The sequence below is a fragment of the Cucurbita moschata genome, unplaced genomic scaffold, assembly GCF_002738365.1.
Source record: "Cucurbita moschata cultivar Rifu unplaced genomic scaffold, Cmos_1.0 Cmo_Scf00045, whole genome shotgun sequence".
Classification (NCBI taxonomy): Eukaryota; Viridiplantae; Streptophyta; class Magnoliopsida; order Cucurbitales; family Cucurbitaceae; genus Cucurbita; species Cucurbita moschata.
The window spans coordinates 746,559-760,657 of NW_019268561.1; the positions used below are offsets into that span (position 1 = coordinate 746,559).

The window sequence follows — 14,099 nt, forward strand, 5'->3', positions numbered from 1 at the left end:
TGGGACGTATCTTTGAATTTGATGTTGTCGTGTCTGAAAAGAGAGCTTGTGGCAAAAAAGTTAGAAAACTTGAATCGGCAAAACTTATTAAAAAGAATTGATCAAACACTCTGTTTGTATATTGCAACTTTATGATGTACTATCTATCTAATATAAATAATGATAATTAAAATAAAATTTTTAAGGTATACGTATCTCTTTGTTCAACAGCATATTAAGATGAGGTTCTTTTATTTCTACCTCATATACTTTGAAAACCAAAAATATTGATTTACTTATTAACTAAACTTGAGTATTGAAATGTGTCCTTCATGGTAAAACAAAAAATCAGCAAGCGGATATTCAGTTAGTATTGTGTATCTCTTTTGGCCAATCACGACACAATTTTTAGACGTTCCAATCGTGATTTAAAAGACAAAGATGGAAAGAAAAAGAAAAAAGTATAATACAATAATAGTTGAAAATTTGATCAAATTTAATATGAAATAAAGAGAAGAAAAGCCAAAATTCAATTATATGAAAGTGCTGTTCAAAATATTATAAATGGGAAAAGACTTTTAGATGCGATCATAAAATATAATGCAAAAGACTTCAAAATGTTAAAAACGGACAGATGCTATAAAGCGATCCCTTCTGTTACAACAAAGCTCTCATATGCTCGGTGGATTTTAATTTCTTTTAATAAATTTTGTTCGTACATGTTTGGTAATTTCTATTAACTAGGATGTGGAAAAATAATTATTCCTAACCATTCAATTACCCTAGAATATCCTTGCCATGGAACTAGAGCATTAAGAGAATTTACTTATTCCCTCTCTTCTCTCGAAAAGAACAACTATATCTGTAAAGTGACCAACTAAACAAACATGTAAATTATTAATAACAACTTTTTAACAAACTAAAATCACATCCTTAACCTAATAAAACTATATAAAACTCTTTCGCATCCCTTATAAGTTTTAGTTCTTCATACAAATTGAATTAGAAAGGAAATCGACATCTTAATTATGAAAAATTAATAGAATAAGAAAAGAAAGTAAGGGATTAGAGAGTTATCAAATTTTGTTGTTATCGTTTAATTGATGTTCTTTTCATTTGAGCTCTTACGTCCACCTCTTTACCTTAATCTATCTTTCTTGGTATTCTTTTTCTTCTGCTATGAACGTGTGCTAAATTAGGGTTATTCTTCTTCTCTGGTTTCATAAGAGTAGAGCTCTCTATTGTCTACTCCACTTTCCCCTTTGGTGTCTCTCCCTCTTTTAATGAATCCTTTTTTCATTATATTTTTCACTGCTTCCCATTTTGGGCGGAAAAAGAGTAATTTCTACCTAGGAGCCCTCGCTTATTTGGATTATAATTTCCATGTCATTCTTGAAAAATTTTGTGTTCTGAATTGCTTCTTCATCGCGGTTAGCAATTTGTTTCCATATTTGTAACGACCCTAAATTTCCACATACTCAGAGTCGCTACTAACGTCTCATGCTCATCTATAATGCGGAAATATAGCTCTTACATGAACATAATTGATAACGTAAATTAAAAAAAAAACGTTTAAAACAACTTCTCCGGAAAACACAGCCATGGTCTTACGTGTTTAAATATGAAATACTGAAATTTAGAGAAAACAAAAACAAATACAAAATAATTTAAAACAATGAAATGCAAAACAACCTGTTCTAACTTAAGACTAGAAATTTAAATATGAATCTACCCTATGCACGTGCCACAGTCTCTGCTCGCGATGCCGCCGTCCTCCATACAAGTGCGCCTTGCCTTTACCTGAAAAATGATGTGGCACACGGCCTGAGTATTTCAAAGAATACTCAGTAAGTGGCCCCGCTATAGGGGCCATGCAAATGCAAACACATGCAATCATGATTTAGGGACCTATCTCTAATCATCTTAGGGGTGGCCTCCAGTCTCGGAAAATTGGATGTGTAGTACTTCCCTACACACGACTCACACGTGCGAGTGTGAATCCCCAGGGCGCTCGCACACCCCCTAGACCCTCTGGTCAAGCTAATCTGTAGCGACGTCCGGAGGTCAGCGGAACCCCGTAGTGTCATGCGCCTCATGAACACCCTCATCTGTGTGCTTTTGCACCTGTGCGCATTCGCGCTCATCATAAGGTGCGCGTCCGCACTCATCATCTCTAGGGGAAGTAGCCCTATGCTTATGAACATACAAAATGCATGAGGTCCCTCTAAATCCATCGTAATGTCTCTTCTGACACAACCCTATAGTCTCATCTCTTTGTTACTCTAGGTAACGCATACTCGTGGATATTTATATTAATATCATTTTCATGCTCTTAGGGTTGTGTCCTACGTCGATCTAACGACATGATGCAATATGGCACTCATCATCATCTAGCATGCTCAATATGGAAAACATCATCATATTAAGGTAAAAATCATGCAATCATCATGCTCATCATAATGCCACAACGTGCGTCAAACATATCAAGCGTCACTCAACAAAATATGTATATACCGCGCATATCATCAAGCATCATAATCCACACATCATCATAACTCATACAATTATTTAGCCTATCCTATAGTAAGGCCACTTACCTGGTTGGCCTTAGCCGAAGAATTCCCTAATTTATTTACGTAAGCTCCCGTTCCTCGAGAACTACACCAAATGTTGCCAAGGTTTGCTTTCTTTTGAAATGACATCTCTCGTCTACCATCTCTCCATTATCTGCCTTCCTTCTGGTTTCCTCCAGAAAAATATTTTCTTTCTATTTTTGTTTTTTTTTTTGGAGTTATTGATACCGAGGGAGGTATTTTAGGGGATGGACGGAGAGATTAAAGGAGGTGGTCAGTTTTTTTTTTCTTTTTCTTTATTTTCTTATTTTTATTTTAACACACACACACACATATATATATAACTAAACCCAACGGGGCGTTACATTATCGTTGGGCCTCGGCTTACTGGGCTGGGCCGCAAGAGTTTGGTTTGCAGGCCGGCTCAATTGGACCGTGGGTCTGGTCTGGGTTGGTTCAACTGAATCGTAGCTTCTGGGCCGATTTGAGGTTTGGGCCGCTGAAGTTGGGCTGGGCCAAAGGCAGAGGCCAAGGGAGGAACGGGCTGGCTCTCCCGGGTTCTAGGTTCGGGTTGACCCGGCTCCGTGGATCTCGTCTTCCTTACCCGACTTCGGCCGATTTTCCGGCGAGCTTTCTCTCTCTTTCCCGCAGCGTTTTCGTTGCCGATTTCGGTCCTCTTCCTTCCCTTTTCCTCTTTGTTCATCGTCTTTCTTTCTTTTCTGGGAGTTTTGCGGCCTAAAAGCTCCTAAAAGCCATAGATCTAAGAATCGATTAAGAAATCTAATTTTTCCGACCTCGGTTACCAACGACGACGCTTACGAAATAACACAAAACGCACCCTGAGTTATTGTGCTTTCGTTAGGGATCCCTCTTATGGTGGTAACAGGTCGTTTGGTGTTAGTTTGAGGGTGGTTTGAGGGTTCGTCGGAGAAACTGGACACTCGCCGACGTTTGTCCGAAATCTCTCTCTCTCTCTCCAAATTTTCTCTCTTTTCTCCCTTTGCAAGTGTTCTGAAACTTTGCAGGGTGTCGTGGGTTGAGGGTGGGCGTGTTGTGGCCATCGTTTCGCGTGGGTTCCGCAAAACTCAGCGGTCGCCGGAAAACTCGCGGGTTTTCCGGCGACTGAGTTTTTTTTTTTTTACTTTATTTTATTTATTTATTTTTATTATCTATATATATATATATATATATATATATATATATATATATTCCTTTCTTTCTGGGGTCGTTACAGAGGTGAAAGAATGTTTGGTATATATATATATATTCCTTTCTTTCTGGGGTCGTTACAGAGGTGAAAGAATGTTTGGTATATATATATATATTCCTTTCTTTCTGGGGTCGTTACAGAGGTGAAAGAATGTTTGGTATATATATATATATTCCTTTCTTTCTGGGGTCGTTACAGAGGTGAAAGAATGTTTGGTATATATATATATATTCCTTTCTTTCTGGGGTCGTTACAGAGGTGAAAGAATGTTTGGTATATATATATATATTCCTTTCTTTCTGGGGTCGTTACAGAGGTGAAAGAATGTTTGGTATATATATATATATTCCTTTCTTTCTGGGGTCGTTACAGAGGTGAAAGAATGTTTGGTATATATATATATATTCCTTTCTTTCTGGGGTCGTTACAGAGGTGAAAGAATGTTTGGTATATATATATATATTCCTTTCTTTCTGGGGTCGTTACAGAGGTGAAAGAATGTTTGGGACGTATCTTTGAATTTGATGTTGTCGTGTCTGAAAAGAGAGCTTGTGGCGAAAAAGTTAGAAAACTTGAATCGGCAAAACTTATTAAAAAGAATTGATCAAACACTCTGTTTGTATATTGCAACTTTATGATGTACTATCTATCTAATATAAATAATGATAATTAAAATAAAATTTTTAAGGTATACGTATCTCTTTGTTCAACTGCATATTAAGATGAGGTTCTTTTATTTCTACCTCATATACTTTGAAAACCAAAAATATTGATTTACTTATTAACTAAACTTGAGTATTGAAATGTGTCCTTCATGGTAAAACAAAAAATCAGCAAGCGGATATTCAGTTAGTATTGTGTTATCTCTTTTGGCCAATCACGACACAATTTTTAGACGTTTCAATCGTGATTTAAAAGACAAAGATGGAAAGAAAAAGAAAAAAGTATAATACAATAATAGTTGAAAATTTGATCAAATTTAATATGAAATAAAGAGAAGAAAAGCCAAAATTCAATTATATGAAAGTGCTGTTCAAAATATTATAAATGGAAAAAGACTTTTAGATGCGATCATAAAATATAATGCAAAAGACTTCAAAATGTTAAAAACGGACAGATGCTATAAAGCGATCCCTTCTGTTACAACAAAGCTCTCATATGCTCGGTGGATTTTAATTTCTTTTAATAAATTTTGTTCGTACATGTTTGGTAATTTCTATTAACTAGGATGTGGAAAAATAATTATTCCTAACCATTCAATTACCCTAGAATATCCTTGCCATGGAACTAGAGCATTAAGAGAATTTACTTACTCCCTCTCTTCTCTCGAAAAGAACAACTATATCTGTAAAGTGACCAACTAAACAAACATGTAAATTATTAATAACAACTCTTTAACAAACTAAAATCACATCCTTAACCTAATAAAGCTATATAAAACTCTTTCGCATCCCCTGTAAGTTTTAGTTCTTCATACAAATTGAATCAGAAAGGAAATCGACATCTTAATCATGAAAAATTAATAGAATAAGAAAAGAAAGTAAGGGATTAGAGAGTTATCAAATTTTGTTGTTATCGTTTAATTGATGTTCTCTTCATTTGAGCTCTTACGTCCACCTCTTTACCTTAATCTATCTTTCTTGGTATTCTTTTTCTTCTGCTATGAACATGTGCTGAATTAGGGTTATTCTTCTTCTCTGGATTCATAGAGTAGAGCTCTCTATTGTCTACTCCACTTTCCCCTTTGGTGTCTCTCCCTCTTTTAATGAATCCTTTTTTCATTATATTTTTCATTGCTTCCCATTTTGGGCGGAAAAAGAGTAATTCCTACCTAGGAGCCCTCGCTTATTTGGATTATAATTTCCATGTCATTCTTGAAAAATTTTGTGTTCTGAATTGCTTCTTCATCGCGGTTAGCAATTTGTTTCCATATTTGCCAGCAAAATTATTTTTATATCTGCTACAGCATCATGGTTCAACATAAATGTTTTAAAATTTTACCAAATAACTAAATAAATGTACAATTAAGTTCGATTTATGCAAATTAATATTCTTTTCATGTTGAACTACAATCGACTATTTCATGCTTACTAATTACAACAAATAGAACAATTAATGAAAAAATTGTGAGTATGAGTAATAAATTAATTACGAAAGGTTTGGTATAACTCTAAGAGTTATCAAATTCACCCTATAAACATCCAAAAAATAAAAGGAAGGGGTGAGTATATAAATATACCCAATAAACAACATACTTATTAGCTTTCATTGCATCCTTATACTAGTATGTATCCACCACTTTGGGCTCTAGAAACTCATGCCTAGTCTCTCCTACTATCTAAGCATTTGGGGTGCCTTCAAGTTTCGAGTGGTACTTTAGGTACTCACATACCCACTTTATGTACGTTGGGGGTGGTTCATGTTTGCAATGGCTTAGCCATTTAGCGATAGCGTGACAATTCAATTACTCTTCTTTGTAATTACATACTAATGGAATGTGAGGTAAGAAGTATTTCTTTATATCCTTACTACGTCTTAGTACTTACCATCTTAGGAAACAAAGAAAATGGAAGAAAACAAAAATTAAGTCAAAATTATAATGATAATGTTCTTTGTGTCTAAAGTGAAACTATTAAATTAAAACTTACACTTGGGGAATAATTTAAGCTGTTTTTTTTTTCTCTGCAGTAATTATTGCTACCCTATATAAATAATTTGAGAATAATTAAACTTTGCAGCAGTCTAGATCTAAAAGATATAATAATAATTCTTGTACATGGATTTCATTAACGTCTTATTTCTTTAATGATTAATGCTCAATAAGTATAATTGATCATATTAACCGTTTCTATGAGGATTAAATAAAATAAATGAAATAATGATGATACATTCAGCTAACAAGTGAATCTCGAGTCTACAACATGGCCATTTGCTCTAGTGGTATGATTCATTATTCTTTAAATAAAAAAAAAAACAAAAAAATGCAAAAATAAAATTCTATTAAAAATTCTTTTAAGTGGGTGAACCCTTATTCAATAATTTTTCTTTCTTCTAACTTCATATCGTGACGAATCATATTCTTAAAAATAAGATAGAATTGTCCGATATGAAAAATTTGTTAGGCACACACCTATAAATACCATACTACTACATGAAGAAAGGTCATCACTAAATTTTTCTTCGCATAATATTGAATATTACAATGGCCATGGTTGCTCAGATTGCTTCAAATGACCCAATCAGTCAATTGAAGATTGACGGATGCCTCATTTGTCCAAGCAAGTGGATACAAATTCCTGATGTCTCAGAAGTCTGCGTGCAAAATATTGCAAAGTTTGCTGTGCAGGGCTACAACTTCACATAAAGAGAGTTTCAAATACAAGAGCATTAAGTGTGGTTGGTTTATGGAGCTGAAGAGTGAAGACCTGGCCTTCCGCCTCTATATTGAGGTGAAAGACTGTTTGGGACGTATCTTTGAACTGGATGTCGTAGTTTCTGAAAAGAAAACATATTTCGAAAAAATCAGAAAGCTTGAATCGGCCAAACTTATTAAGAAAAACTAATCAAACACTAGTTTGTTCGTTGTAACCTTATGAAGTACTACTACCATTGATTATCTAATATAAATAATAAAATAATAATATGAAATAAACTTTTAAGGTACACTTATCTCTATGCTCAATTATATAATAACAATGGGGTTCTTTTATTTCTATGGCATACTTTGAAAACAACAAACATTGATTTATTTATTAACTAAAACTTGACTATTGAAATATGTCCTTCATGGTATTGTGTATCTTGGTCTGTTATGATACAATTTTTAGAGCTTCGAATCTCGGATAGTGATTTAAAAGACGAAGATTGAAAAAAAAAAAGTATAATAAAATAAAAGTTGAAAATTGATAAAAATGTAATATGAAATAAATATAACAAAGGGCAAAATTAAAATTCCATTATAAGACACTACTGTTCAAAATATTATAAATGGAGAAACGAGTTTTAGATACAATTACAAAATAAAATGCAAAAGACTCCAAAATGTTAAAAATGGCTTGATGGTACGCAGCAATCGGTTCTGTGATATTATAAATAGCAAGTAATAAGTAAATTATTGGTTCCACATACAATTTTTTTTTTTTTTTTTTTTTGTAACTTTTGTTGCTGAAAATTACGTGAGTTTTTGGTATCATTCAAATGGTGTCGGTAATTTTAATCTAATTAAACAAAATTTATGCAAAGTTTCACTGCTTTAAAAAATGAGAGAGGAATGAGAAAATGAGCGAGGAAGGTTGGGGTAAGAGAGATTAAGTTTGTGGTGGATTTTAGTTTCTCTAAGGATCATGTACGTGATTACTTCCATAATTGTTTTGTAATTTCTATTAAGAAGGTTATAGAACAAGAATTATTCCTAACCCTTCAATTAAGTTCAAGTATCCTTGTAATTGATAGAATTTCCTTACTCCCTCCCTTCTTTCGAATAAGAGAACAACTATATATATATGTAAAGTAACCAACTAAACAAACATGCAAATCATTCATAACAACTCTTTAATAAACTAAAATCACAATGCTTACATCCCAAAACTATATAAAACTCTTTCACCTCCTTTATAAGTTTTAACTCTCCATACAAACTGAATTAAACAGAGAAATCCACTAAGGATTATGAGAGTTATCAAGCTTTTTGGCTGATAAGATAAGGAATCACTTCAAGGGGAATAAGATTCAGATTACCTTGTTGATCGAATATCTTAAGGCAAGAACACTTGTTTGAGATTCGAATCACTCCACAAGCAAGATCGATCGTATCTAGCTTGAATGATTCTTGTTGATCAAATATCTCAAGACAAGAACACTTGTTCGAGATTTGAATCACTCCACAAGAAAGATTGATCATGTCGAGCTTAAATGATTTTACATGCAATCTAAACTACATAGAATTGTAAAGAAATTTAGTCATTGACTAAAGAAAGTACAAGTACTTATTTTACTATATTTTCAATCTACTTATAAATACAACATACATGGCTTTATATAGCCTTAAAATGAAAGCATTCCAAGAGCGGTAACATTCATACTTAATGACCATAATTACCCGTATGTAATTGTAACTAAAGTAAATAAAAAGTCTTAAAATGTATTAATGAGATACAATAACTCTAAATTATTCTAAATTCTAATTACTCAAGATTTTTAACATGAAACTTCTTTTTTCTTTCGATGTGGCATGAATTGAAATATCTTTTGATAATTTCAACAATATTTTCTTCACATCTTCATTGACGTATATTGTATGATTGCTGTTTCTTGGTTCATATCAGTTGCTGTCCTTTAACGAAAGTTCTCTTCATTTGAACTCTTACGTCCACCTCTTTGCCTTAATCTATCATTCTTGGTCTTCTTTTCCTTATGCTATGAACACCCGTTGAGTTAGGGTTATTCTTCTTTCTCTCTAGTTTTACAGCAGTAGAACCCTCTATTGTCTATTCCGTTTTTCCCCTTTGGTGTCTCTCCCTATTTATAGTGAATCCTTTTTTCTTTATTATTGTTCATTGCTTCCCGTATTGAGTTGAAAAAAAAAAAAAAGGGTAATTCATCCCCCTAGCAGTCCTCGGCTCATTTGAATTATAATTTCCATATATTTCCAAAAATTTATGTTCTGTATTGCTTCTTCATCAAGGTCTACCAGCAAAGTTATTTCCATATTTGCTACATCCATATTTGGTGCAAATTGATATTCTTTTCATGTTGAACCAAATAGACTATTTCATGCTTATTAATTAGAATAAATTGAACAATCAAGAAAAAAATGGTGAGCATGAATGCAGAAGGCTTCGTATAACGGTACTTTTGGAGAATTATCAACTTGCATCCTCCATACATCCAAAAAAGAAAAGGAAAGGGGTGAGTATATAAATATACCTAATAAATAACCTACTTATAAGTTTTCATCGTATCCTTATACTAGTAGATATTCACCGGCTTTACTTTGGGCTCTAGAAAGTTCATGCCTAGTCTCTACCACTGTCTAAGCATCTGGGGTACCTTCAAGTTTCAAGTGGTACTTTAGGTACTCACATACCCACTTTAGGTACGTTGGGGGTGGTTCATGTTTGCAATGGCTTAGCCATTCAGCGGTAGTGTGACTGTTCAAATACTCTTCTTTGTAATTACATACTAATGGTCCGTAAGGTTAGAAGTATTTCTTTACGTCCTCAAGTTTTAGTACTTACCATCTTAAGAAACAAAGAAAATAGAAGAAAAAACAAAAATTAAGTCAAAACTATAATGATAATGTTCTTTGTGTCTAAAGTGAAACTATCAAATTAAAACTTACATAATTTAAGCTGTTTTTTTTTCTCTGCAGTAATTACCGCTACTTCTATAATAAATAATTTGAGAATAATCAAACATTGCAGCAGTCTAGATCTAAAAGATATAATAATAATTATTGCACATGAATTTTATTAACGTCTTATTTCTTGAATGATGAATGCTCAGTAAGTATAATTGATCATATTAACAATTTCTATGGGGTTCAAATAAAATAAATGAAATAATGATGATACATTCAACTAACAACAGAATATGGAGTCCACAAAAATGGCATTTGGTTCGAGTGATATAATTCATTATTCTCTAAATAGAAAAAACAAAAGAATACAAAAATGATATTCTAATAAAAATTCTTTGGAAGTGGGCGAACCTTATTCAAGAATTTTTCTTTTCTTCTAACTTTATATCATGACGAATCATATTCTTAAAAATAAGATAGAATTGTTCGATATGAAAAATTTGTTATTATTTTCACATTGGCACACTCCTATAAATACCATACTACTGAATGAAGAAAGGTCATCACTAAGTCTTCTTCATATAATATTGAATATTACAATGGCCGTGGTTGCTCAAGTTGCTTTAAATGATCCAATCAATCAATTGAAGATCGATGGAAACCTCCTTTGTCCAAGCAAGTGGATACAAATTCCTGATGTCTCAGAGGTCTGCGTGCAAAATGTTGCAAAGTTTGCTGTGGAGGACTACAACCTCGTACATAAGGAGAGTTTCAAATACAAGAGCATTAAGTGTGGTTGGTTTATGGAGCTGAAGGGTGAAGACCTGGCCTACCGCCTCCATGTTGAGGTGAAAGACTGTTTGGGACGTATCTTTGAATTGGATGTCGTAGTTTCTGAAAAGAAAACATGTGCTGAAAAGATCAGAAAACTTGAATCGGCAAAACTTATTAAGAAAAACTGATCAAGCACTCGTTTGTACTTTGTAACCTTGTGGTGTACTATCTATGAATAATAAAATAATAATATGAAATAAAACTTTGAAGGTACACGTATCTCTATGTTCCAGCTATGTGTTAACAATGACGTTCTTTTATTTCTACGGACATATACTTCAAAAACAATAAAATTGGATTTAATTATGATCAATTTAGGAATGAAGTGTTTTTAGTATAATTTATGATCAAAACATAGAAAAAATATTTCTGTCCAAAATATAAAACTCAGTAATCTTAGATTGACGATCAACAAAATATCATCTCGTCTGAATAAACTCGTGCTTCCTTCATGTAACTTGTTCAAAATCCCTCCAATAATAATATACTAAAAATTTATTACTTAATTCCAAAAGAACCTATCAAATTTGATGAAAACTGAAATTCATAACTTAAAATATTTACCTTCAATTTTTCATCGATTCTTGACGGATTTTAACAAATCAAAAGTCGAGAATAGTTCTCCTAAAGTTACTGAGCATTATAGTAAAATTTTAAAACGAAGAATCAAAAGTCAAAAGTCAAATTTTGGATCGTGATAAAAAAAAAAAAAAAAAAAGACAAGTAAATAAAATGAAGAATTATAGTAAAATTTTACAATATTTAAAAGTAAACAAGTCCGTTAGAGATATTTACAAACAAAAAAACATGAAGAAGAAGAATAGGATTTGAGCTACAAGTTGAATTAAGTACACGATTCCAAAATTTAGAGAAATTGACACTTCAGGATGGATTCCCTCTACGAGCGCACAGCTCCCAAACACTTCTCCACCTCAATCAGTTGTCAATAATCACTTGAAAAGAAAAGTTAGATAAGCTAAGTATAAAATATTCAGTATGTTCCACATGTTTTTTCTCTAAGCTCTAAAAAAGTTAAGCCTAAACACTACAATTATTTAAGCCTTTCAAGAAGGCTCAAAGTTTTAAGTAGTTCTCTCGTCTAATAGTTTTAAGTAGTTCTCCCATCTAATAATGGATTTGAATAGGGGGAGATCTACTAGATTTTAAGGGTGTCTACTAGATTTTAAGGGTGTCTAGGTAGCTTAAATTATGGACTCACTAACTCAGAACTATTATTTTAGCTTCTCACGGATTTTTATGTTGGGAGTATTAGGGTCTAGACCTTTGATCACCTCTCACAATTTTAATGTACTCAGTCTACAGGTGACGTTCTGATATAAGTAATCGTTTAACCGGCCTAACTCCAACACCCTAATCTTATCTCAGTGTACACATCTAGGTTCAACCTGGAGATAACATTCATCGATCACCTTGAGTACAAATCACAGTATCTCATCGTCCTTTCAAGCAATGCAAAAAATTTAAAAATTTAAAAATTTAAAAAATAAAATCTCATCCCTGTGATGTCTAGTTCATGCATATTCTAACCACCTAAGGCATGATATGAATGGTTAATTACTTGGGTGATGCCTATAAGTATTATTCGAGAGGGAAGTTTGAATGGTTAATTACTTGGGTGATGCGTGCCTTCCCCTTCTTAAGCTTGTTTTTCCGTTTGCTAAGTACTCCAAATTTTCAAATGTTTCTCTGATAGGACCTATTTCAAACTTCATTGTCTAGTATTGAAATTAGGGGAAAAAATTATACAAGCAGAAGTTGAATCAGGTGAAAAATATCCTTTTACGTGCCCTCACGTGCCTCCCATGCTCAGGTAGGGTATCTCACACGTGCCTACACACACGCTGAGAAACGCGTTCTTGTGCTACAAGTAGGCCAAACGATTGAGCACCAACATATGTAGATTTTGTTACATTTTTTGGCGTTTTGATATGTGCCCTCCACGCGTGCATCAACATAATTTTATTCTTCTAACAAATCATAAAAATTACTCTCCTTTGTGACAAATTTTTTTTTGTATGCATAATCATAAAATTAGATCATGCATAAAAATAATAACTAACCGTCATAATCAATGTGAATGTTTGTATATAGGTTTTATTGTATACTTAATATGAGTATATATATATCAATAAAATATATTCCTATATATTCCAATTGAGATAAGTATATTCCAAAAAGGAAGATTCAAAGTTTTCGTATGATTTTTATATTCTCACTCAACCTATATAAAAAAGGGAGATTCATAAAATTAAATGTTTCTTCTTTTAATTTTATATCGTGCTATCCAAGAATCATATTCTTCAAAACGAGACAGAGTCATCTAATATGAAAATTTGATATTATTTTTACATTGGCACACTCTTATAAATACCAAACTACGAAAGGAAGAAAAATCATCACCAAGCTTTCTTCACAATATATTGAATATTACAATGGCCGCGGTTGTCCATGCTCCAAATGACCCAATCAATCAATTGAAGATCGATGGAAACCTCCTTTGTCCAAGCAAGTGGATACAAATTCCTAATGTCTCAGAGGTCTGCGTGCAAAATATTGCAAAGTTTGCTGTGCAGGACTACAACCTCGTACATAAGGAGAGTTTCAAATACCAGAACATTAAATGCGGTTGGTTTATGGAGCTGAAGGGTGAAGACCTGGCCTTCCGCCTCCATATTGTGGTGAAAGACTGTTTGGGACGTATCTTTGAACTGGATGTTGTAATTTCTGAAAAGAAAACGTGTGCTGAAAAAGTCAGAAAGCTTGAATCGGCAAAACTTATCAAGAAAAACTGATCAACCTTGTATCCTTATGATGTACTATCTATGATTATCTAATATAAACAATAAAATAAAATAAAACTTTTAAGGTACACGTATCTCCATAGTTAAACTATGCATTAACAATGAGATTCTTTTATTTCTATCGACATATGCTTCTAATACATTTTAAAAAAGGAAAAACAAGTATGGAGTACCAAATGAGCGTATCTTAAATCTAGCTTTTAAATTTCTTTTCCATAAGAAAAATCATAATTTGAATATTAGAACTATGGACCCGTCAATATTTTCAAAACAAAACCTTTCACTCGATCAAAACTTCCAAAACATCAACCTTTCAGTTCTCAAATTTTTTCTCAAAATTCTTCTTCTATTGTTCATTTCAAGAAATGATTTTTGTTCGATCA

The 14,099-nt window shown here is 32.9% G+C and overlaps 1 long non-coding RNA gene across 1 annotated transcript in view; it reads left to right on the forward strand.

Moving 5' to 3' along the window:
- Positions 1 to 7,437, forward strand: part of LOC111434587 — a 10,976-nt gene extending 3,539 nt beyond the window's left edge. The window contains exon 2 of the long non-coding RNA XR_002708974.1: positions 7,212 to 7,437. This is a non-coding gene — a long non-coding RNA (uncharacterized LOC111434587). The remainder of the gene's footprint in view (positions 1 to 7,211) is intronic.
- Positions 7,438 to 14,099: the final 6,662 nt, after the last annotated feature.